This window comes from Carettochelys insculpta, chromosome 9 (assembly GCF_033958435.1).
Source record: "Carettochelys insculpta isolate YL-2023 chromosome 9, ASM3395843v1, whole genome shotgun sequence".
Lineage (NCBI taxonomy): Eukaryota > Metazoa > Chordata > Testudines > Carettochelyidae > Carettochelys > Carettochelys insculpta.
The window spans coordinates 31,300,838-31,322,844 of record NC_134145.1 but is presented as its reverse complement, the minus strand read 5'-3'; positions in this window follow the sequence as shown (position 1 = coordinate 31,322,844).

Sequence of the window (22,007 nt, the reverse complement as noted above, 5' to 3'; positions counted from 1 at the left end):
CCCCAAGGATTGGTTCTAGGGCCAGTATTGTTCAATCTGGATGAGGGGATGGATTGCACCCCCCAAGCAAATTTGCAGATGACACTAAGCTAGGCGGACTGGGAGATGCACTGGAGGGTAGGGACAGGGTCCAGAGTGTCCTAGAAAATTGGCAGGTTGGACCAAAGGAAATCTGATGAGGTTCAACAAGAACAAGTGCCAAGTCCTGCACTTGGACAGAAGATTCCCAAGCATTGTTACAGGCTGGGTGCCAACTGGCAAACTTGCAGTGCAGCAGAAAAGGACTTAGGGATAATGGTGGAAGAGAGGCTGGATATAAGTCAACAGTGGGTCCTTGTAGCCAAGAAGATTAACGGCATATTGGGGTGCATTAGGAGAAGCATTTCCAGCAGATCTAGAGGAGTAGTTTTTCCCTTCTGTCTGGCACTGGTGAGGGCTCATCTGGAGTATTGTGTCCAGTTCTGGGCCTCTAGGATGTGGGTGCATTGGAGCAGGTTCAGTGGAGGGGAATGAAAATGATTAGGGGGCTAAAGCACATGACCTATGAGGAGTGGCTGAGGGACTTGGGCTTATTTAGTTTGCAGAAGAGAAGAGTGAGAGGCATTTGATAGCAACCTTCAGCTTCCTGGAGGGGGGCTCTCAAGAGCATGGAGAGTGGAGAGTGGCCGTTCTCAGTAGTGACAAATGGTGTAGATTGGATATTAGGAAAAGCTGCTTCACCAGAAGGGTGGTGAAGCACTGGAATGTGTTACCTAGAGAGGTGGGGGAATCTCTATCCCTAGAAGTTTTTAAATCCCAGCTTGACAAAGTCCTGGCTGGGATGATCTAGTTGGGATGATCCTGGTTTAGGCAGTGGGCTGGACTCGATCTCTGGAGGTCCCTTCCAGCCCTAGAGTTCTATGATTTTGGTTGCTGCTGCTGCTGCTACAGCAGTGATGGTGGTTAGAGCTCTAGGCTCCTTTGAAGTGCCGCAGCAGTGCTGCTGTGCCATTCCATTCAGCTCTGAGGGAGGGTGTGGTCCAGTACTGTGGTCTGAGTGGCCCTGAGGGCTGACTGCCCTAAGCCTTGCCCCTTCTTCCCGGGGCAGGATACCAAGCCCTCCTTCCACCTTGACCCGGGGCTCCCAGTGCCTGCTGGCTCTGCTCCTCCAATCTTCTTGCAACCCAGGCAAGCTGGACTTCATGATAAATGATCACTTGTACCTTAGATCAAAAAAATAGTTGTGGGTTACTCTCAGTCCCACAGGTCAGTCTTTTACCCCAAGTCAATGGGTATCTTAGGTCTCACACGGAAGATGACACCTATAGCTATGTGGGTAATTAACTAAAGGTTTATCAACTAGCAAAGAAGTGAGAGGTACCTAAGGGTTAAATCAAACATGATATATACACAGATGAGTTTCGGTCTGATTCAAAAGCTGACAATTATAGTAGTCTGTCATTTCAAAATATTTTAACCCATGCCAAATGGTTTGGGGATCTCTTTGCTCATACTTAAGAATCTTTACCCCTCAGAATCCAGACAGTGTAAAAAAGGTTGTTTTTCCTGATCAGGTATTTTATCTCCTCCACTCCAGAGCCCAAGTTATGGGCTGGATTTATCTGTCAGTTTTTCCTTTCTGAAATAACTAGGAATGCAGCCAACAGGGCCTCTGTCCTTTGATGCTACATGGTATCCCATTTGCCTTCAGCTGGGCCATCTTGGACCTGGGAAAACCCTCTTACCTTAGTTAATGACGCTTTTCCTGGGTGGTTCATTATGTAATTACTGAAGTTTACAATGCAAATGCTCAGTATACCTTCATACTCTGGGACAGGGGTTGGCAGCCAAAATATCAGGAAGCACCATTTTTTCCAAATTGGTAAAAAAAACTCAATAATTCAAGAGCTGCAATGCATCTGAATACAAGACAGTCCTTAATAAATAACATCAAACCATACTTTTTGTAACCCCCACTAAGCTAGGGGGAGAGGTAGATATGCTGGAGGGTAGGGACAGGGTCCAGACTGACTTAGAAAAATTGGAAGACTGGGCTGCAAGAAATCTGATGAGGTTCAATAAGGACAAGTGCAGCATCCTGCACTTGGGCCGGAAGAATCCCAAGCATTGTTACAGGCTGGGGTCTGACTGGCTCGGTAGTAGTTCTGCAGAAAAGGACCTGGGAGTTCTAGTGGACAAGAAGCTGGACGTGAGTCAACAGTGTGCCGTTGTAGCCAAGAAGGCTTATGGCATATTAGGTTGCATCAAGAAGAGCATTGCCAGTAGATCCAGAGAAGTGATTGTTCCTCTTTTTTTGGCTTTGAGGCTGCATCTGGAGTACTGTGTCCAGTTCTGGGCCCCCAATTATAGGAAGAATGTGGATACACTGGAGAGGGTCCAGCGGAGGGTGACCAAAATAATTAGGGGGCTGGAGCATATGACTTATGAAGAAAGGTTGAGGGAATTGGGACTGTTTAGTCTGCAGAAGAGAAGACTGAGGGGGACTTGATAACAGCCTTCACCTTACTGAAGGGAGGTTGCAAAGAGGCTGGAGAGAGGCTGTTCACAGTGGTCACGGATGGCAGAACACGGAACAGTGGTCTCAAGTTGCGGTTGGAAAGGTGTAGGTTGAACATTAGGAAAAACCTTTTCATTAGGAGGGTGGTGAAGCATTGGAATGGTCTACCCAGGGAAGTAGTGGAGTCTCCATCCCTGGAGGTGTTTAAGTCTCACTTCGACAAAGCCCTGGCTGGGCTGATCTGATGGGTTTGGTCCTGCTTGGAACAGGGGGCTGGATTTGATCTCTTCCAGCTTTTTTAGGTCTCTTCCAGCTCTATTGTTCTATGATTTTAAGAACAGCGCACGTGCAATGATTTACAATGTGATACCTGTTTACTGCAAGATGTTTTCAAACTCTTAATATATTCTGTTTCCTCACACTTTACGTGTGTGTTTGTACTACTGTATTCCCGACTTTCACTCCTGAAACTTTTCTCTTTCTGAGGAACACTAGGGGGAGTTATTCAATGATTTTGAGATCACGTATCATTTGCTGTTTAGGTTTGAGTAGTTTGTTGAATTTATGAGACCTAGGTTCTAGTCCTGGTTTTGCCAGAAACTGGCAAATAATTTTTCCTTTCTGTTCCTTAGTTTCATTACTTTAAGTATGGCTAATTCTATTTCACACTCATCTCTAGAAACCTGTGGTTGGAAAGTGGTGCAGAAGAGCCAAGTGTTGGTATTATTCATTTATGGAAACAGCATCCTAGGCTTTCAGGTCCTGTAGTGTGAAGGTGGTATAGACTATACAGATCAAATTGTACTTTCAGTGCTGGGTGAAAGTATTTTTATATATTTTGTGTATTTAATTAAATGAGCCTCAGATCCCTGAGTAAGACTGGAGAATCAAGTAATCAATGTTACTTCATAATAAAAACTTAAAGGAGCCTGACATGTCTTAGCCAACAGAGTGCGGTTGTATCAACAGTAATATCCTAAAGATTACAAGCAGGAGGTCAGAGTATTTTCAATTGTTTGAGCTAATGGGTGGAGTGAGATGGTTAAGCTATCATAAAATCAGTTGCCTCCGTCCCATACCTCCCTTGCGTTTCTGGATGCTAGTAATTGAAGCATTCACTGAGTTTTCAAAGCATACCAGATCTTTAATGGAAAAACTGCTGTTTGCTATGCATTCATTAGAATTGGAACTAGAGAGTCCCTTTTCTAGCTTGGAGCCAGAAGGTGGGGTGTCTTGAAAGCAGGGTTGATAGCTTTTGAATACCAGATGAAGCCTATAGATATCAACACTGGTGTCGTATGACAAGAGCCTGAAGCAGATGGATGACTGTGTGTATTCACTATAAGCTGTGTTAATTTACTAGCTAGAGATAATGCTGCTTTAAAATTAAACACGAGTACAGTAGGGTTTCAACATTTGTGCGGGTTCCGTGTTGAGAACCCTTGTGAATGTTGAATTTCACGAATATGGCAGCCCCCGGCTGTTCGCACTCCCTGTCTGGAGCCCCGGGGGAAGCGGCGGCTGTTGGCGCTCCCTGCCCGGAGACCCCGGGCAAGTGGCTTCTTGAGAATAATTGAATTCACAAACCTTAGATTTGTGAATATTGAGACCCTACTGTAATTGAAAACAGCCTGAGAGGTCATTGTCTATGGTTTTCAGCCTCCAAGCAGGCCTGGATTGAGGGTCTATATACTGTTTAGAGTTATGAACACTGTGTTTTATAAATGAAGGAAATGTAACTTTCTCTTCCTAGGTGTAGAAGCATCTGAACTGTGCTCCAATGATGATTCGTAATTGGTATTTTTAATGTGAAAGTTCATGTTACTAAATGGACTAATCAGGCCTTGGTACTCAGACCAAGTAGAGGTGAGAAAAGGCAAAGCTTTGTGAGATGAATGACTTGTAAAGAGCTGAAATGAGAGGTTTAGGTGTCTAACAGTACTTTTAAAACCCCTGCATTTCCCTAAGGGAAGCTCCCACTTGTTACTTCTCCATGAAGGCCTTGGGTGCTTTTGGGTGTGGCAGAGAGGATGTTTTCATGCTTTAATTTTTGGGTGAAAAGCTACAACCATAACTCTTGAAGAAATGTCAACAGATCCCAATTACTTCAGGGCTTGTCTAGAGGCTTTCATGCTCCAGTTAGGAAAAGTCACACATCAAGTCCTGTGTAGAACTCCTGAAAATGTGTTGTTTGCCCAAAAATGAGACCCTCTCAACAGCCAGAGAGAATAGGGAGCTCTGGAGACAGGATTCTCCCATGCCATGGAGAAGCCTAGGCCACTCTTCTGCTGTTTGCAAAGGAGGCAGAGCATGGCTCCATCTGAATTTCTGAGCAGCACCTTCCCACCAACTGTGCAGTTTCATTTTCTCTCTGAACAGCAGCTAGCTGAAACTGGGGAAGATGACTAGGTAGCACCAATAATAGAATTGGCAGTGTATCGTGTTTTACTGCAAAGCTTACTCCTGGACCCTCAGGTGGTGATGAGGCTGGGCTGCATAAATATGCTCCACTGGGGTGGCAGAAGAGTTTACCTTTTGAGCGACCTTGGCCTCGTGCAGATGCTGTGGATTGCCCTGGGCTGGGAAAGCCCTGCAGGAGCAGGAAGGTAGATGGGATGCCATATTCCTGAGGGAACACGAAGGGATCATCTGATCATCCTCTCAAGTATCAGAGGAGGGTGAATCTGAGCCCACTTTGGAGAGATTAAGCATGTGTCCTATTCTTGTCATTAGAAATTATGCTCAGATGGAATAAGCACATGAGAATCAAGTCAGAGGGAGGAATATGAGCAGGTGGAGAACATCGTGTTTCCTTTTGTCCACAGCTGAGGGAAGTAAATGATTCACCTCATTCCAACTCCTCTGCTTTGTTCATTTTAGCATCTCTGCTGTGAAAGAGACCAGCAGTTTGTGTAAAATTTCTAGATTTTGATGAGCAAGCTGTCTTTGATTATTTTTTTTTTGTGCATGACAAAAAATGCTGGTGTTGGTGTCTGCTGTATTCTTCAAAGTGATGTTGTATCACCTACAGGAGGGAAAGACTGCCTTCCCAAGGAATAACTGACTGGGGCCATTGACTCCAACTCTCTTTGAAGAGACTAACGGGTGTGTTGACAGAGGTGTAGTAAGAATTACACTGGTGCCAAGTCAACATGAATATACCTGGGCTTCACCGTATCTAAGGCCCAGGATGATGTTATCTATGTATTCAGTTAGGAACAGGAATAGCCACTAAAGGTCCCTTTTTGTTTTTGACAACTAGAAAAAGATATTTGGGATGCGCAGGCATTGGTAAGTGTATTTCAGATCTGGAAGTAGCTTGTCAAAAAAGCCTGTGTGTAAATTGTGAATGAATAGATAACAAGCAGATCTGCAATTCTAGATGCAAAAGGGATACAGAGGCTGATTATAAACTAGATCTACTGTTCCTCTAGGCTGAGGCATTGTTAGGCCATGGTAGGATTTCACCCAATGGGAGACATTCTCAGCTAGTAGAAAAGTAGCTCCATTCTGCGCTTATGCCAGCTGATAACAGGGCCTTTACAGCCCAAATTTAGGGCCATATCATTCCAACTTCACTCGTTGTAGGATTACTGTTTGAGTTTTGATGGGGACAAGTCTGTAGGATTGGATCTTTAAACAGTGTTTGTAATGTTCTGATTCCCTTTCAGTCCATAGCATTAGAATCACAGTGAAACTTTAATGCAACATTGAAAGAATTGTAAGAATCCAAAGTCAGGGTGCTGTGTATTGAGGAATACAATGACAGTATCTGAAGGGCTGATGCTAAACACGTTTCATTTAATAATGCTTTCAGTGGTACCAGTCATTCTCCTGTATTTTTCTTGATGGATATAATTGATTCTCCACACTCCACCCTGCATCTTATTAATTTGATGAAAACAGGCTGGGGAAACTTTTTTTTTTCCCCCTTTGGAAGTCAAATTTGAAATTGCACAGAATTCTGACCTTTTACAGAAGATATTTTATTATTCTATTAATTAATGTTTTTCCATTGGATAATGCTAAAGCAAATGTTTCATTCATTTCTGTAAATAAGTGAAATATTTTTAAAAAATACATTCAGCCTTCATAATGTTATAAACTCCACCAAATTAGAAAAGAAATGAGTTTTGTTTCTACTTGAACAGAAAATACTCTTTCTTTTAAGAACACAACTTAAAATAAAATGTCTAATGTGACTCTACTTAGAGTAAGGAAAGCCATAAAAATTGAAACAAATTAATCATGTTTTTATTTTTAGCTTCCCAGTTATGCTCTATATTCTTCACGAAACATAGCCCCAATCCTGTAAAAATTTATTCCCTTGTTTTAATTTTAATTATATGAGTATTTTCACTGAAGTCAAATAAGTAGTGTCATGACGAAAACCAAGCATATAATCTGGTTCGGGACTCAAACAAAAGCATCCTGAGAGCTTATGAAAGGACACAGATAAGGGTCAGATCAAACCACAGAAAATGAGTGAGAAAAGAGAAATGAAAAAACCAAAACAATTCAGGTTGAACCTGTCTACTCTGGCACTCTCTTGTCCCTCAATATTCGTAATCTGGCATGATTGTAGTTAGCCGGATGACCGAATGTGGCCAAATTTTCTGTGATCTCATAAAGTTGGTTTACAGCCAGCAGTCCTGGTTCCCAGGGCTTTGTGTCATTATTTGGCTGTGATTTACCCCTAAAGTCTTTTAAGAGCCCAGTTAGCAGTGGAAATGTTGGTAACGATGCCAGACAATATTTACTCCCTGTGGTCTGGCAAATTCTCTTGTTCAGCATGAGTCTGATCTCAAGGGTGCCAGACAAGACAGGTTCAACTTGTACAAAGATCCCACGATCATTCATTGAGTCACATGGGCATTTTGACTCCATTCATACTTTTTATTTTAGAACGTTTTCTCCATCTTCACTTCTTGCAGCCGAGATGCAGGAATGAGGGGTTTTTTTAAGCAGTGACTTAGGTGAGTGGTTTGTGAAGGATGTTCTGAGCAACAGGGAAACCACAGAAGAAGGTGAGGGAGATTTGAGAGCGAAGGAAACGAAAGATGCACTGTAGTTGGTGTCATTGGAGTCAGTGTTCCTTGATTCATAGACTGTAGGACTAGAAAGGACTCTTGTGATCATCTAGGGTGGTGTCCTGCATCACACAGGCCACAGAACATCCCTGAAGTAATTCCTGTTTGAAGCAGTATACGACTTCTAATAAAAATGCAATCTTGATTTTAAAAACAGCCCATGATGAGGAATCCACCACAAAGAGCCCTTAGTGAATTGTTCCTGTTTTTAATTATCTTCTCTGTTAAAAATGTGTTTGGCAGTGATTCTACAAATGTCAGTTCACAGAACAACAATACACAGTAAAAATCACTGTGCTGGACAGAGTTTGCAGTTTCAGATTGAATGTTAATAGAAAACAATTGATGACTATTGGAATTTTAGAAATTATTTTATTCTCCACCCCTCAGTTGGGATTTCAGTAATAAGACCAACACTCAACTGCAAAACGTTTTGCAAACAAGCAAAACTACTCTTCACGGAGAGAAAGTCAGGTGCATCACAGCACCTCTCTGTAAGTGAGCAGTGACATCCCCATTTTACAAATGACTCAGAGAGGCAGAGATTAAGTAGTTTGCTCAAGGCTACAGGGGAATCAGGTATCAAAGCCAAGATTAGAACTGAGTATTCAGCTCACAGCATGATGATATTTCCAAAGCAAATCATTGTAAAAATGTACATAAATCATAAACATAAACCTGTACCTTATTGTGGCCGGCATTTAGTCACTAGTAGGCAATGAGTATTAAACAGGTAATAACTAATCCTGTCTATAAGAAGCCCAGAGCATCTATGATGATATATAATGACCTTTTCTTAATAAAAGACTTAGTGCTTTGTAGGTCTTCCTAGCAACAAACGTAAGTCTCTTGTATTTATGTATAACTAGTAGAACTCCATCTATAGGTGAAATTATGCATGCAGTGTCTCTGATCTTTTACTGGATCTTTTATGTATTGTTTGTTACGTATTGTGCAATTGAATCATTGGACTGAGTTCATCACCGAGAGAGTGAGTAGATACTATATTTTGTCTTTCAAATTGTAATGAGTAAATGGCATTCCTAGTTGTTAAGACTGGAAAGCTGATAAATGATAAATACCAGACTTCTATATTCATTGGAAAAACATCTCATATGTAGATAATAGCACAATTCTATTTTTACGGTATGGAGTCCTAGTTTCTATGAATAAAAAATGTGCCAGATTACACACGCTACTATTGCTTTGCTGCTCTGTTTACGTGGTCTCATGTACAACAGCATGGGAAGTAAAGCATGATGATAAATCCTTAATCAGAAGCCATTAAAGTCAATGAAGAGACTCCTATAGACTTCCTGTGAGCTTGGTATCAGTCTCATAGAGAGGAGATGGGATCAGACCTTTGAGAAGAGACTTATAGAATGGTAGCAATAACTGAACAGGTACATAAATCTGTTATCAGCTTTCAGTGCTGAGGCTAACTGTTGACCTTCCCACCTAAAATGTCCTGACAAATTTTCTGATAGGAAAAGATAGCTTTTCGGGGGAGAATTTTTAAATTGGCCCAAACACCTCAGCCAAATCAAATAAAAGGGACATATAAGAAATTTTGAAAAATCAGATACCTAGTTTATCTTCCAAAATCCAGCATGCTGTACAGAACCAAGCACAGAAAGCAGGGGTACCAACAAAATTTTGGGGAGTACAGATACTTGGAAGTACATGGACACTTCAAAGTGCCGGCAGCTACACGGCATTCTGGCACTTTGAAGTCTGATGCTTTGAAGTTGCCGCAGGGGACAATTAGCCAAATGAAGTGCTGCATATTCAGCACAGCAATTCATTAGTAATCTCCCATCAGCCTGATTACCATGCCCCCTTCGAAGAAGGGGGCGAGTGTAGACATAGCCCTAATGTTTATCCCCTTTGCATATCTATCTCTTATTAGCCATCTTTTCACATGCCAAACCACATTTGTACACCCAGCCCATAACACAGATCCAAACAGTCATGCTCCAAATATAGACCCATAGTCCAAATGTGGCCACATACTCAAATCCTCACCCACTTCAATCACCCACAAACACAGTGAGAGCAAATGACCACCCTTTGCTTATTCTCCATATGCACTTAAAAACACCGATTGGCATTGCCAGCTCTCTGTAGAATAATGACTATCTACCTCATCCACCTTTCAAATTATACGATAGTTGTCATAGTCCACAATACCTGCCTTATTCAAGTTCTGATGTGAATCAGCACAAGAGACACAATGTGGCCTAACTAGACCTTGTGCGACAAGGGTTAGTTACATGTGATCTACCAGAATGGCCAACCCTATTGATCAGCTGGGCCATGTGGGACAATCTTTAGATGTTTGTGAGCTGAAGTATACTTGCTGGGGCTTAGGACTTCATCCCCACAGGAGGCACCCAATGGGTCTTGGGCCTTCAGCCTTAATTCCTTCTGAACGCCAAGACCTGAGACCCCCTTTCTTGCTGGGCAGAAGCCCTTACTCACTACCCTGCTGCAAAGCAGAGGTCTTGAGCGATCTTCCACACCCAAACTGGTAGGTGGAGAAAGTGTGTGGAGGGGTGGTCTGGAAGCCACACTTAAAGAGTAAGAAAAAAAAAAAGCCACATGTGGCTCATGAGCCACAGTTTGGACTCCATCATTTATATGCTCACATTTCTAGGAGCTTGCAAATGTATGACGTGTACGAAAGCATGGAGTCAGTCTTAATTACATTTTCAGGTATGCAGTTAGACTTTCAACAGTGTAAGAGGGATTTATTGAGGAATGTTGTTCCTACTGAATTTCTGTGGGATTTTGGCAGTCTGCTGGTCATGTTAATGTCAGGTCAATCTGAAACACACAGGCACATTCAGTTTTCTCAACCAACCAACCACAAAAATATCTTTTTTTTTTTTGTTTGTTTTTTAGGTTGATGGAAATATTTTTTTCCCCACTGAAATCAAAATTGGTTGGTTGAGTAATTCACAAAATGAATGAGTAGAACTGGTATCATAGCTTTGGCTCTTAACTTGCCTCCTTCATCCCCAATACTCAATAGCCACATGGTTAGGGCACCCGCCCCCGCAGGTTATTTATTGGGCCAGAGAGAGAGTTATTATTAGAGAGAGAATTATTATTGTTGACTTATGAGCTTTCCCTGCTTCCCCTACATTTTGCTGTTTCACTAACAGTAATGCTGTTTTCAGGGTATAAGACTGATCATGTTGCATTCATTCAAAAGAAGGATGGGAACAAGTACGTGAACATATGTAACTGGGTTATTAAGCTGGCTGTATTAAGGATTTCTATATTAGCAGGAAGTTTATTAGAAGTAGCTACATTAAGAGCTGGTTTATAGTTATCATCACGCAAGGCTAAAGGAATATAATCATAACAATGTATTCATATTTTTACGCTTTCATTCAGAGGACATGAATGGGAGACCATGGAAGGATTAGTATACCGCAAAAGTCTTGCAAGAAAGGGGTTTTGGTGGTTAGGGCAATAGGGTAGAGATGTAGGCCATAGTGAGACATAGTGCTGCTGAGCTCCTGCAGCTGGGGCTGCCAGAGGGGCAGTGACAGCTCTAGCTCCCAGCCCCATGGTGCTTGCGGGTGGGGTTGGGGAGAGGGGATAGCTCCCTGCCCCCATGTTGCCATGGGTCCGGCAGAGGCTCCAGGTCCCAGCCCTGCTCTGCTGCAGGGCTCAGGGGCTCCAGTTCCTGACAAGGGCTCCAGCTCCCAGTCCTGCACTGCTGTGGGGCTGGTGGGGGCCTCCGGCTCCTGGCCTACTCTGTTTAAAGGTGGCTGTATACCATACTGGCACATACCATCACAAAAAACCACCAGTGATACATAGGAATTGTTAGGAAATTATTGCAAAAGAGTTGACATGAATGACTAATAATAAAGATTATGGTTAATTAGGGGCATTCAGAATACCTCTGCTGGAATAGGGGCAGGTGTTATGATGGTGGGGGTATCAGAACAAATGTGACTATACATTCATGACACTTGTATAATGAGAGGTATGAAGTACCACACCTCGTTCCTTTCTTGGTAGAAATATGGAGCCCTCTGGAGATTAGGCTGAGGGAGGACTCATCTTGTGACTCTAAGGTGACCCAATACAGGTGGCTGGGGTATTCAGTTGGCAAGGGGACACATACCTGTGTTCTCATCCTGGCTTTAAAGACTTTAATTATTTATTACAAAGCTGAGCAGCTTCAAAGACAAGATAGATAGAGACTCACAGAAGACAGCCCAATACCAATTGTTGACAGTAACTACATATAAGCTACGTCTACACATGTATGCTACATCGAAATACCTTATTTTGATGTAGCGAAATCGAAATAAGCTATTTCGATGAATAACGTCTACACATCCTCCAGGGCTGGTGCCGTCGACGTTCAACTTCGACATTGGGCAGCACCGCATCGAAGTAGGCGCTGCAGGGGAGCGTCTACACATCAAAGCGGCCCAAATGGAAATAAGGGTGCCAGGAACAGGTGCAGACAGGGTCACAGGGCGCACTAGCACTTCCCGGGCAACAGCAAGCCGCTCCCTTAAAGGGCCCCTCCCAGACACACTTGCACTAAACAGCACAAGATCCACAGAGCCGACAACTGGTTGCAGACCCTGTGCATGCAGCATGGATCCCCAGCTGCAGCAGCAGCAGCCAGAAGCCCTGGGCTAAGGGCTGCTGCACACAGTGACCATAGAGCCCCGCAGGGGCTGGAGGGAGCATCTCTCAACCCCTCAGCTGATGGCCGCCATGGTGGACCCCAGTATTTCGGTGTTGCGGGACACGGATCGGCTACACGTGCCCTACTTCGACATTCAACGTCGAAGTAGGGCGCTATTCCCATCTCCTGATGGGGATAGCGACTTCGACGTCTCGCCGCCTTATGTCGATTTCAACTTTGAAATAGCGCTCGCCACGTGTAGACATGGCGGGCGCTATTTCGAAGTTGGTGCGGCTACTTTGAAGTAGCCGGCACGTGTAGACGCGGCTATAATGTGAAAGACTCAACTGTAAAGCACTGCTCCTGAGTGAGGCTTGGAACCCGGATCTCCCATATTATGGGCAAGTGCATTAGTGACTGTGCTATTTAATGTAACAAAGCATCACTACCTCCTCCTCCTTGTTTTTCAGAATGTGATTTAAGGTCTTCTGAGAAATTAGCCTGAAACACTTTAATTAAAACTTTTCAGTGTGAATTTGCTAATAGTTTTGGGTTGACTGAAATTATCATTGAAAAAAACTTAAGCATTTTGATAGTAGCCACCAAGTGCTCTGGCCGGCAAAAGATGAATGCTGTATACAAATCAGTGGACTGTTGAGCATATGTTCTTGGTGAGTTGGTAGGAAGTGATTCTAGAATTCTAGGGAACAATAATTGTTTGGCTGCCAATAAGTGATGTTATACATGTATCTTTTTATTTGTTTATTTTTAATTTGTACATGATTTGAATGTTCATTAAAGTGAGGAACTCATTACTGTCATTAGCTGGAAATAAGCTTGTTTTATGTATGGAATTGTGTATGCACAATCTTTCAAAATGCTTTGAATAATTTTCCTTGGAATTGTATACAATACTTTATGATTTAAGGTATTTGTTCCAGTATGCACTTGTTAGATGTCTGGTACAAATCGGCATTTGATTAAATAACGTTTGCCCATGTACCATTGTGTCTTGTCATTGAGATGTAGCTGATATTCTAGATTTCACATAGGCTTTTACATGTTCTCTCATGGTCATATCCCATAGAATAGAAAACAACACTTTTCATGACCTATTTTAACAATTTTTTTTTGTTTTAGGCATGTGACATAAATTATTGATATTATTAATGAAGAACTGAAGATAACTTGTATGATGATAGATAGGTGTTGATGAGTCTATGCCTTGGCCTCAAAACCAAGTAATATGACATTTTCAATGGACGTGCAAATTCAGAAGTCTACATTTGTGTCATTAAATGTCTTTTTTTATCTGTAATCTTTTGACACTAATATTGCAATTACCAGAACGCTAGCATTGCTACTATGTTAAATTAGTTACTGGAATCTTGGTACGGTTGTTCTGAGGAGCCTTATAACCTCAATGGTGGTGGAGAAAGAGGAGGTGTGTATGTGCTCTACAGCTAGAGAGACACACAGATACTTGTTCCTATATAATTATTTAGTTGGCTTGGTAAAGTGCTTGGTTCCAAGTGTGTCTCAAGCTTGTCGGGGTATATGGTGAGTTTCTTTTACAGTGATTACCTTAGACTTACTTCTGTATTGTTGCTTACTTATCACACCGTAAGGACACATGGGGTGAAATAGACACCGGTCCCAGCAGTGGGCACAGATGCTATGCACTATTTAAGACCTCATAATTAATGTGCTGTCATATCCATGGTAATAAGTCTTTGGGGACTAAATTTATCCCTGTGCATTTTCCTCCATCTAGATGGAGGAATAATAATAATAATGCAAACTTAAAACCGTCTGTTATTTGAATAAATATACACAATAAAACTTTACTGAACAAATGACTGTATTAGGCATGTAGCAAATAATCTGGTGTGGCAAATCCTATGTAAGAAAGAGAGTCAAAGTATGGGCAGTTGTCATATGCATGACGATGTAGACCAGAATGGAGCTTGGCCCAAGTGCAAGTTGTCTAGTCTACAGATCTATACTCCAGTCACTACCCAGTTATTTCTAAGGATAACTCACATTGATGCTTTTTAATAAAAGCTTAGGTGTTAAAGGAAAGGAGTGTACAGGATAAGATGTGGATTGTTTTGTTGTTGTCATGGCGTTGTATCATCCAAGCAGAATGCTGAATGCCATAGCTCAATGTACTATTGTGAGCTTAACGCTAAATGTTTCCTTTTTAGTTAACAATGAGAAATGAAGAATTATTCTAGTTCTAATTGTGGCATCTTTCTGGTGAGAAGAGAGCTCTTACTTCTGTGCGTACACACAAGGGAAAATTATTGAATTACTACATTGACATGCTCATTCCTACAGTGGCAAGGGTTGTGGAGATATCTTTAACTGTAACGCTGTCTGTAAATGAGCTATGTGATGTACCCACTAGCAGCAGGGCCAACAGCTACACTGCAGGCCAGGGATAAGGCAGGTGAGGAGCCCAGCTCCCACACCACAGAAGAGGCAGGACCCAGGGCAGGAGGGGTGGGGCCTGTGGCCGTCTCCCGTATTCCTTCAGAGCTGCATGTAGAGTGGCACAGAGCTCTGGCTGTGTTTCAAAGGGGACTGCAGCTCTGACTGCCACCACTGCTACTTCAGCAGTGATGGCAGCCAGAGCTCTGGGCCCCTTTTGAAATGCTAGGCCCTGGGGCAACTGCCCTCCCATAGTAGGGGGCCTACCCACTGGCCAGAAGTCTTGTGGATAAAGTAAAGGATTGGAGCTCATCAGAAATAGGAATGTAAGAATTTTTGACAAACTCCCCAAGATTTGGATAATTTCAAACAGCTCTGTAAAGGATACAAGAATATCTTTAGAATAATTGTTGACTGATTAATGTAACATTGTTGGTCAATTGTTTATATGTGCTCAATGAATACTTGAGCCTTTCAAAGGCAGCTAAAAGGTGTGGATGCCCAGTTCACAATAGAATAAAAGGAAATTCTCTCTTTAATTCCCAAAGGCAATCTGGCAGATTTTATTCTAGTTTCTAGTTATGTTTTGATCTTCACAAGACTGTTATCATATTCTTGTCACTTCAAGATATACTGCTTCTGCAATTCTTGTTTCTGGGAGTTACATTTGTCCCTAAAATGATTACATTCAAAATAGTGACAGCTACCTCTTCTGTTTAGGTATTAAGGGGACTCTGATGGGCTAAAAACCATAAAAGCAAAACTAATTCTCTTATATTTATTGAAAATAGCATCCTAGGTTATTAAAAGTGAAAATTGTTAGAGATTGATTTGCTTGTTGACATTTATGCTACCTCTTTGTTTTTGTACTTTATGCGCTTGGGATGATGCAAATAGACCTGGCAGTTTCTCTGTTGCCTATAGCCATGTTCACTTTCTGGATCTTGGGAGCTCACACAGTGCTTTAATATGCAGGTTACAAACATCACAGGTGGATAGTAACAGAGAGGGAGCTGTGCTGGTCTACATAGTATCAAAACAAAAAGCAGTAAAGTAGCACTTTAAAGACTAGCAAAATAATTTAGTAGGTGAGCTTTTGTGGGACAGATCCACTTGAAGAAGTGGGTCTGTCCCATGAAAGCTCACCTAATAAATTATTTTGCTAGTCTTTAAAGTGCTACTTGACTGCTTTTTGTTATCACAGGTGGGTGTTTTAAAACCCAAATAGACAACTGGTTTAAGGGAAATTTAAAAATTCTGTTCTGGGAAGGATCTTTGTTTTATAGATGCCTAAGTTTCAAGTCACAACAACCTGACTAATGGCATTATTTAAAAAAAAAAATCAGTCATTTTCCTGGTTTCTGGACTTAAGAGGCACTCTTAAGGCCCTACTGCTGGGTTATGTGGTAGAAATGAGCTCTGCAGCACAAGTCCATAGGCCAGAAAGGCTTTCAACGACTGTAATCGTAGAGCTCAATAACAGTAGTACTGACAGATGACTACAGCTGCAGTGCTTCCCTAATTTATTAATTCTTACTTGTTAAGTACCAGCAATATGCTTGATCTTGCAATGATAATAGTGTTTCCCCAAGTTTGAGCAAATGACACATTTGCTTTTATGATAGCACAGTGCGTTTCATTACGTAAGTGGATGAATCCATAAAATCTATAAGTTGAGCTTTTTCCGTGCTGAGTTAAGGGATATATGTGTTCTTCAATGATACATCAAGACATTGTAATACAGCCCCATGCTAACTGAAATGACGCAGCAATATGCTGCACTGATGCACTTGAAAATGGGTATGAAAGGATCCCCCAGAAGCATACATTTGCACTGCTTGCCTGTCTTTATGGATCCACTAATACAGGGAGAATTGTTTTCAGAGAGCTCAGTTCATCTTTCATTGTCACTAAATTTGAACATTTAGTAGCACACCATCTGAGCAGCGACTTGACACAAGAACCATTTATGTTCAAAAGTAAAGGTTTGGGGTTTTTTTGTACACGGACTGTTTATGCCACTAGCGATGAAAATATGTAGGTTTCTGAATGCTAATCAATTCTATTTAAAAAAAACACAAAACAAAAAACAGAAAGCCCTCAAAATATTCAAGAACCAGCACCGCTGTCCCCCAAACCAAACCAAACCCTGCTTGAATTACTGAACATGCTGGTGTCATGTTCTGCTTCAGACTGCAAGAGGTAAAGTACACACATGTACATCGGTTAGCCTAACTTATTCAGTGTCATTGCCATATCACAACCTTGTGTTTGATTTTCTTGATAAACTAATAATTTCCTGAATGAACCAATACCACCACAACCACTAGTACCTCTGCCTTATAGAAGTTTTTTATTGTTGTGTATGCAACTAAATTGAAATATCTCTCACTTGAAATATTGACTTTAATATCTCATTTGAAAAATTCATGAAGCCTTTGATGTTAAATCCATACTCAATTTAGCCAAATGCCATTAGAATATGCAATTCGCCTGAATACAGAAAGCATTATTGTCTGTGTTTCTGCAGAAGAATTACATTTTATGACTGTAACGTCAGGATCTTTTTTGGATTTGTGCATGAGCAAAAGAAAGGGAAAGGCAGCACATTAGAAGAAAAATGAAAAGTGGTATTGATTAGGCTCTCATTTACCCTCTCTTTGCTTCAGTCCCTAACTGCATGGAAATAAGGGTTGTGCCACAGCAAGGAACAATGTTCTGTAATGAATGGAACAATCTTTAGAAAATTAGTGTAAGCATATATGATAGTGCACAGATGTTGCTCCTTGTAGCTGTCATACATTTCTTTTACATCTCCATTTACATAAGTCTCTTTATTTCCTAATGGTATCATAATAGAAACATGACAATAGTTAATGATTTCATAAAACATATAATGTAAAGACTGTCAGAGAGGTAGAACATTAATTGAAACCTATAGCTGTAGTACATTAGAATTACATCTCCTAAATGATTCATGATAAAAATATCTCTCTCTTACTGAGAAAGACAAAGACAGGTAAAAAAAAACAACCCAGGCTTTCAGTAAATTAATTTTTTCCAGCAAAACCCAGAGAAGCAAATGTTGCAAAATCTCCTGAGTGCTAATAGAATGGTATTTGCCTTTAGTAATTTATGGGCACTTTTTCCCAGGCTATTGATCACTTTTAAAAAAGTAAACTGCATTAACATTTTAGACAATAATGGTTCCAGAAAATGTTAGATATTTTATCACTACCAAAACTGATGTCATCCTACTTGCTTTTGATGCAGACATATGAAAGAGGACAATTCTATGGAAGTTAAAGTGCTGGATGTGTAATGTGTTTACACAGGCAACCGTGTACTAATTTAATGAACGGGATGTAAAACAATGCTTTGAACTTTATGTGCTATATGAAAATTATAAAATAACATGTTGGTGGCATTAGGCAGGAGACCCTTCCTTGCCAGTATAATCAGGTGCCCTGAGGACCACAGGGTCTTTGTTTGGGATCAGATTCTCTCTCTCATCAAAACAGAAAAGAGGAAGGCCAACAATTGCTAACTGCTCTTCAGCGCCATCTTCTGGCAAGTTCTTGGAAAGTAAACACCCTCACTTTCTGTTCCAAGAGGGAGGGAGGGGATAGCTGCCTGTTGTCTTTATGAGAAGGAAGATCATGCTTTTAACAGCTGCTTAAAGGAATTCAGCATTTGATTAGTGAAAAATAACAAATGTTTTATTCAAGTTAGTGAGGGGAAGTGGGACTTTTAAGAAGCACATAACACTGCAAATGTGTATCCATGTAACTATTCAGCATGTAAAACCTGAGAGACTAGGGAAGCTCAAAGCTCATTTAATGAATTAACACATTTTAGAATATGATGGTCTCCTCTGTACTGGAGAAATTTGCTCCTGACACAATTGTTCATTGTGCTTGTTTAGCCAGATATTGCTGAAGAATGTTACACAAAATTAATCCAATCCATTCTGTTGACTGAATTAGGGAATCTGTGCAATTTTACCTCTGTCTCTGCAGAGAAAAAACTTTGTTTTTACTTACCTACATAGCTACATACACATAGTGTTTATGACGTGCAAAGCCCCAGCTCTACAAGCAAGGGAGAATGATTATACCCAGGTGGAGTGCCACTGTGTTTGGTGGGACTCCACAGAGATGTAGCATAGGCCTGGTCTACACTAGGGGACGAAGTCGATCAGCACAGCCATTAGCATAGCTAGAATCAACATCTCAGAATCGACTTTCTATCTTAGTACAGATGGTGTGCTTTGGGCTCATGCCGGTGACCCTTACTTCACTGATAGCGTGGAGTACTAGGGTCAATGGCCGAGCCCAGAGAGCTCGATTTTTGCCTTCTTTTCACACACGTGGCAAAACTGAACTCCGGAAGATATCGCGACGTGTTGAATGCCAGGTAAGTATAGACATACTGTTAGTGATCCTTTTCTAAGCTTTTACTCAATTGTTGCTTTTCACTGCCTTTCTCTCATTTATTTATTTGGTGCACACATTATTTGGTAAAAATGCTGGGAGGTATACTAGTTAATTATACTAATGGCAGGGACAGCCCACTGAATGGGAACTCAGGAAGCCTGGGTTCTATTCTTTGCTTTGATACTGACTTACTGGGGCACCCTTGGGCATGTCACTTTGCTGCTCTGACTCATTTTCACCATCTGCATCTGATAATGACACTGACTTTTTTTGTGAGATGCTTTGATATCTATTGCTGAAAAAGAGGTAGAATAGGTATTAATGAGGCAGAATAGTATGATAGAAAAGTTGTTGATGCCCATGCTGTTAATTCTGGCAGAAGCAAATGAATGGGACTTGCAAACCAAATCTGTGCAATCTTTAAAAAAAAAAACCAAGGAATGTGTATAATTATATAAAAATATTTCTGAATCTAGGCACCCATTGAATTACATTGCACATATTGACACTGGTTTAAAAAAAGACTGTCAGTGGAAAAAACAATTAGTTAAAACACTTCTTTCTTAAGAACAGGTAGACTCATATACATTATGATTATCCACAAATTGTAGATACTCATTGTTACTCATGAGTGGAAACTGATGTTTTTGTGATTGGATATATAAACACATTTATATAGCTTTGGTCCTGCAAAGCAGAATCCAGGTGAATGTTTCTTTTGGGGTCCAGTGTTCATGGGATTTCGGTCTATATTGTTAGAAATGTGTGATACTGCGAACTCTTACTTACATAAATAAACTCATTCAAGCCCAGGGGGTTACTCATATAATTAAATCATGACTAAAGCTTTAAAGACCTGGCTCTTCTCCCATTTAAACAAAGAGCAGCCTTAACTTTTAGCTAAAGGTAAATACATTAATTATGGTAAATTTCAGTTACGAGAGAGAAGATTATTTTTGTTGCACCAAGCGATATGAAATAAGGCTGATGCATGTAGTCAGGATGCAGTACATGTTGAAACTTTGTAATCTGGAGCTCCCTCATCTGGCAACATCTGTGATTCGGCATGATTTTAGTTAACGGAATGACCAGTTATCATGGGTGTGGCCAAGGTTCCTGTGGTCCCATAAAGTTTGTTTCAGCCACTAGTCCTGGCTTTGCATGTTCTGTGCTGTTAGTTAGCTCAAATTTGCCCCTAAATGTCTTCTAAGACCCCAGTAAGCAGTGGAAATGTTGGTGATGCTGCTAAATAATATTGACCTCTCTTGTTTGGGCAAATTCTCTCATTTGGTGCCCACCAGGTCCCGAAGGTACCTGACTAGAGAGGTTCAATCAGTATATAGTTTGTATGTGTTGTTGAATCTGAAATTAATGAATGGAATATTTATTAGAGAAACGCTTTTAACATGACTGAAGACTTTGTGAAGAGTTTTACTAATGTGAACTTTATTTCAGACACTTAAGTGTATGTGGGCCAGCAAAGACTGGTGAGAAAGATCACAAATCATTTTTCCAAAAAGAAAGACTCTTAAATTGCACTTTAGAAATATAGTGCAAATCAGCATGTTGGTTTATCATAGAATTCTAGGGCTGGAAGGGACCTCAGAGGTCATCAAGTCCAGCTCCCTGCCTAAAGTAAGATCAGCCCCAACTAAATCATCCCAGCCATGACTTTATCAAGCTGGGACTTAAAAACCTCTAGGGATAGAGCTTTCCCCCACGTCTCTTGGTAACACATCCCAGTGTTTCACCACTCTCCTGGTGAAATAGTTTTGCCTAATATCCAACCTACACCTCTCCCTCTGTAAGTTCAGGTAATTGCTCATTCTTCTTCCATCTGTCACCACTGAGGACAGTCTCTCTCCATCCTCTTTAGAGCCCCCGTTCAGGAAGTTGAAGGCTGCTATCAAATTGCTCTTCACCCTTCTCTTCTGCAAAGTAAATAAGCCCAAATCTTTCAGCCTCTCTTCATAGGTCATGTGCTTCAGCCCCCTAATCATTTTTGTAGCCCTCTGCTAAACCTGCTCCAATGCGTCCACATCCTATCTATACTGGGGGGCCCAGAACTGGACACAATGCTCCAGATGAGGCCTCACCAGTGCCAAGTAGAGGGGAATACTAACTTGTAGGTCTGCTGGAAATGCTTCTCCTAATGAACCCCAATATGCCATTAGCCTTCTTGGCTACAAGGGCCCACTGTTGAGTTGTATCCAGTCTCTCATCCACTGTAATCCCCAGTTTCTGTGCTTCTATAGACCCTCACATACGCTTCCCTATGCACAAAACTGCCAATAGTTAATGAATTGTGTCCTCCATGTTTCTGAATTTCTAACTTGTGGTTGTGAGCAAGACATGAGAAGTCATTCTTATGCTCTGCTCAGCACTGATTAGAACTCAGTTGGAGTGTTGTGTCCAGTTCTGGGCACCACATTTCAAGAAAGATGTGGAGAAAGTGGAGAAGGTCTAGAGAAGAGCAACAAGAATGATTAAAGGTCTTGAGAACATGAGCTATGAGGGAAGACTGAAAGAACTGGGCTTGTTTAGTTTAGAAAGCAGAAGACTTAGAGCGGGTATGATAGTGGTTTTCAAGTACCTCAAAGAGGGTTACAGGGAGGACAGAGATAAATAGTTCTCCTTGGCCTCCAAGGATAGGACAAGGAGCAATGAGCTTAACCTGCATCAAAGGAAGTTTTTAGATAAAAAATTCCTGTCAGAGTGGCTAAACACCTGAATAAATGACCTAAAGAGGTTGTGGAAACTCCTTTGCTGGAGACTTTTTTAAGAGCAGGTTAGATAGACACCTATCAGGGATGGTCTAGATAGTGTTTGGTCCTGCCAAGATGTCAGGGAACTGGATTCGATGACCTCTGAAGGTACCTTCCAGTTCT